Raw genomic sequence first — 5,000 nt, forward strand, 5'->3', positions numbered from 1 at the left:
CCTCAAATTGAATCTGACTAAATCCAGGTATTGTGGACATTCCCTCATTTCCATTCCGGAGCATCTTAATCTTAAGTTTCCTGTTTATCGAAAAAATCCCATTATTGACTCACTATTCATCGAACCATACGGATCGATCTAGCAATGATGGAATGTATATTCTGTTTACTGAATCACATGAAATTTCAGCCAACTCCATATATGTAATGTAATGTAATGTATTTCATACGTATGAACGGAAACGAGACGGAGGAATGAAGAGCATTTTCGACGCAAGTTCGAATTTGCGACAAGTACAAATGGAAATGAATTGATAAAACATTCCTGGAAAAAAAATTCTATCACTTCCACTTATGGAGTCTTGTATAGAATATAAAAATTGATCCAATTTCTACCTATTATTATGATATTACGATCAGATTGGGTGGGTACCAAAAAAATAAATGGATTCAGGATTAAATCTGCTCTTTATGAATGAGATAAAGACAGAATAATCAGGAGCAGTATAGAATTTCCCTTTTTTAGCACACTATAGAATTTCCTTTTTTTAGCACACTTTAATGTTCAAAAAAGAATTCGCGGATTCTTTTTGGTAGTAGAATTTATAGAGAGAATACGATTGAATTGCGTAATAGTAATAGGAGTAGTATTTATTAAGTACATGCCGCTATCCGCATATCGCATCTTTTATCGTAATTTGACTTGTGGCAACAGAAGTCAGGTCGCACTATATCATAATTCCTATTTTCTATTCAAAATATTCAATGAAAAATTTAAGCACGATAATTCTCTATAGGGATATGTACATAAGAGAAAGACCCAATTCGGTATCTGTGTAACAATTTCTGTTCTGGGGTTTACATATACACATATATTTGTTATAATTGAAATTGAAAAGGATTGATTATTGAAAATAATTGATACTGATTAGTCGTAAATCAATTTGATTTTGTTATACCATTAAAGAAACACAATTTGAGATACAAATTTAAGAACCGTTCACTAATTCTAAAGTAAAAATCGTTAATGGTTCCAATTTGCCCTGAATTTTTCGGTCTGTGAACAGAAATCCATTTTTTCTCTTTTCAATAGAAGGAGAAGGGAAGTTTTTAAGCAGTGTGTCTTTTGAGATACAATCAATCGAAGAGAATAATCTAAACTGGATCCAATAAAAAATAGGGATTCATTTTTGAAAAGGGATAAGTACAATGGGATTCAAGATCAAAAAAAATTAGTAATAGAATATGGATGGATAAAAATATTGTCCATTTTGGATCAGATTTGGCGGCATGGCCAAGTGGTAAGGCGGGGACTGCAAATCCTTTATCCCCAGTTCAAATCCGGGTGTCGCCTGATCAACAAAAGACTTGAAATTTCTTATTCTGCTGATCTAAACCAATAGGTATGAAGTAACCCTTACTTATTAATTAATGATTGATTCGGACATTTATTTGATTTATGATATCAATTGAATCAAATAAATAGTGAGAGTCAATTCTGGGATTCAGAACTACGAAAGTAAGAGATCGGAAATCTTAGTATCCAAAGGTTCCTAAAGGACACTCCATTTTTGCTCCTAGGATTGAAGAAGAGATTATACGAAAGACTATCAAGACTTCCTAATTATCTTACACTACCTATAGATTACAAAAAAAGAATGTATGTAATAATGGTGGTGGTGTCTTACCATTCCATTCTTTCACAGAAAGAAAGACGTAAGCCTTAGATCAAATAAAATAGAGGTATCTGATAGATGGTTATCTATCTTGATGGTATATTTTGACGTCTTTTGCTTATGAAAGAAAGGTAACAAACAATAACAATAGGTCTTACTATTTCTACATGTTCCATTAGGAGCATTCCTTTGCTATTTCCAAATAAAAAAAGGTGTGTGTATCGTATTTGTGCTTAATGCTTCCCGATTCTACCAGAAATTTTATAATATAGGAACTTGTTACGAGTGGATTCATTGGATTAGTTCATCAATAGCCTTAAGTCAGAATACTATTTTCTTTTGACTCTGCACCATTGATTCCACTATGATTATTGATCAATAATCAATAATGAAATAATTCCTTCATAGAGATAGGAGACATAATTCACATGGATATAGTAAGTCTCACTTGGGCTGCTTTAATGGTAGTCTTTACATTTTCCCTCTCGCTCGTAGTATGGGGAAGAAGTGGACTCTAGGGTACTACTAATTGAATAATCGATTGAGTGATCGAATTGTATCAATCGTTTAATTGATCGTTTTGCGAAACTAAAAAAAAATAAAAGATTCCTTGGTTTCGTTTTCTTTTATTTTTTTTTATATTTATTTTTATATAGTTAATATATATATATATTCTTATATATATATATATATTATATATAAATATATTAAGATAAATATATATTAAGTTATTAAGTTATAGAAGCCTAGGAATTAGAAGAGTTGGCCTTGGATTATTTTGGATTGATCGAAACCCATACAAGTAGATGTAGCGAAAAAAAAAGAAATAGAATTAGACTGCTATTTCGATGTATATGTATTAGATGATATACAATACTATCTAGTGTGGTAGAAAGAACTATATATAATATAGTTCTTTCTACCACACTATCTCAGATACTTATGATTCCAGCCAAATCGTTTCATTTAAAACTTGGAGTTTTAATCCCTTTCTTTTATTTCTTCAATCATTGATAAGAACTAATAATCCAACCAAGTTTCAGTTAAATTAATCATTTTGACTGACTGTTTTTACGTAGATAATAAGTAAAAAAGCAGTAGGAACTAGAATGAACAGTGCAGTAGCAATAAATGCGAGAATATTGACTTCCATAATCTCATTGTTTTTTACTTCGCAATAACTCGGGATCTAATCCATAGAGATAAGAAATTTGACTCCTGTCAATTCAATGGGATGAATTGAATTCTGATGATACTGAATCGGATCAATATTATGAATAACAATATCTGATCTATCAAATCGATTCATCGTCGAGAATTGAATAGTATAACATAAGAAAATCTTTTATTTTATCCATACTAAATCCGAAATGGGATTCTTTATTGGATCAGGAATTCCATTGAATTTTTCATCCTTTTTTCCACTTCTTTTCCATAACCTACTGTCTTTGTCTTCCTTATACAACTCTCTTTCCTTATACATACAATTACATACGATTATGAGATAAAAAATTCAGTGTGCAATTTGCATGAGAATAGATAGATTGTTTCCAATTAGTCATTGAGGATACACAAACAAAGTCGAGGTAATTATGTTAAGTTCATTGTGTATCGTACAATAAACGAATACTATTTGTGTATGTACTCCCGGTAAAATAGGGGAACTCTATTCCATTTCATTGTTTAAGAACAATTGAAAAAGAAAGTCAGACGAGTATGGTATCTATTAAAATACTGAATATAGTAATGCCACCGATTGTACCAACTTACATATGTCTCCCTTATCAATCGGTATTAGTGAAAGAAATTGAAATTCCCGTACTTGTCTGATGATAAATGCGAAACGAAAAACAAAAGAAATAAGGATCCCCGCTCCGCTGGGGATTAGATCTTGCTACCTGTCCCCCTTTCACAGAAAATGGGGAGATGAATTTATCAATTCATCGGATCCTAGTTCGGGACTGACGGGGCTCGAACCCGCAGCTTCCGCCTTGACAGGGCGGTGCTCTGACCGATTGAACTACAATCCCAGCAAGGTGTATGGCATACATATTCTTACTAGTTTGATAAGAACATTCTATTCGTTGTGTTGTAACAGAAACACGAATGATATACTGAATATCCACATGGATATGGAATATAGTGAGAGCGACACGGATTACTAGTAACGAGTGGTTATTTTATTGCCAAAAAAATAGGTAATAAATTTTCAATGAGAAAAAGAACTATTTTTTTTTATTTTTATGATACTTACTTAATCTTAATTAAGTATCATTAATCTAGATCGTTAGAAAAATCAGAACGAATGAGAAAACATGGATAGAGAAAAAATTGACTCTTTCTCTTCATTTCTACGGATCAGGCATTTCTGTTTCTGGAGGACAAATTGGTTATTTCATATTCATGGAGCAACGAATTATTGGGCCGAGCTGGATTTGAACCAGCGTAGACATATCGTCAACGAATTTACAGTCCGTCCCCATTAACCGCTCGGGCATCGACCCAGGAAGAATTAATTCTAGATTTATTGATAATCTACGATCAACTTCCTCCCTACCCCCAGGGGAAGTCGAATCCCCGCTGCCTCCTTGAAAGAGAGATGTCCTGAACCACTAGACGATAGGGGCATATCCACCCGACCGTCATCATACTATGATAATCATCATCATAGTATTATCATACTATGAACAGTTTTTTTGGAATTGTCAATAGAATCTAATGGTATGACTAGATCCGAAGAGTCTTTCCTACTTTTTTTATGTTATGATTCCATAGAATTTTTTTATTTGATGGTTCTTGTATGAACCCTATGCATATATGTACATATATACATATATGCAGACACATATGCATATGCAGACATATATGCATTAGACTCATAATGGAAAATTCATGAATTGAATAAAACGGGCCCTTTTAACTCAGCGGTAGAGTAACGCCATGGTAAGGCGTAAGTCATCGGTTCAAATCCGATAAAGGGCTTTTTCCACTAAACTCAAGATTTAGTCTTCATTTTTCAGCGGAGAACAGAGATATTTTTTTTTCTAAAAAAAGAAAAAGGTAACCACCATTATAATGAGTTCTGATTATTATGAGTTATAGTTAGAAAGTTGAACATTTATTCATTATCATAATAACTAATTGCACTTATTAGGAGTAGTCTACCCTGTAGTGACATAGTAGTCCTTTATCCAATCCCTATTATTAATAACCAAACCAAAGTATTCTTACTTCTCCATTGTTCTTATCAAACCCACCATAAAATTATAAATCAATAAAAAGTAAGTGGACCTGACCCATTGAATGATGACTATATCAGCTATTC

The 5,000-nt window shown here is 32.6% G+C and overlaps 3 non-coding genes across 3 annotated transcripts; 1 reads left to right on the plus strand and 2 right to left on the minus strand.

Moving 5' to 3' along the window:
* Positions 1-3,631: 3,631 nt before the first annotated feature.
* TRNAD-GUC (transfer RNA aspartic acid (anticodon GUC)) lies at positions 3,632-3,705 on the minus strand. Its single transcript has one exon. It is a non-coding gene; the product is annotated as a tRNA-Asp (tRNA).
* A 390-nt stretch (positions 3,706-4,095) lies between these two features.
* Positions 4,096-4,179, minus strand: TRNAY-GUA (transfer RNA tyrosine (anticodon GUA)). Its single transcript has one exon. It is a non-coding gene; the product is annotated as a tRNA-Tyr (tRNA).
* Positions 4,180-4,585: 406 nt separating this feature from the next.
* TRNAT-GGU (transfer RNA threonine (anticodon GGU)) lies at positions 4,586-4,657 on the plus strand. The gene has a single exon. It is a non-coding gene; the product is annotated as a tRNA-Thr (tRNA).
* Positions 4,658-5,000: the final 343 nt, after the last annotated feature.

This window comes from Elaeis guineensis, unplaced genomic scaffold (genome assembly GCF_000442705.2).
Source record: "Elaeis guineensis isolate ETL-2024a unplaced genomic scaffold, EG11 Super_Scaffold_1000265, whole genome shotgun sequence".
NCBI lineage: Eukaryota > Viridiplantae > Streptophyta > Magnoliopsida > Arecales > Arecaceae > Elaeis > Elaeis guineensis.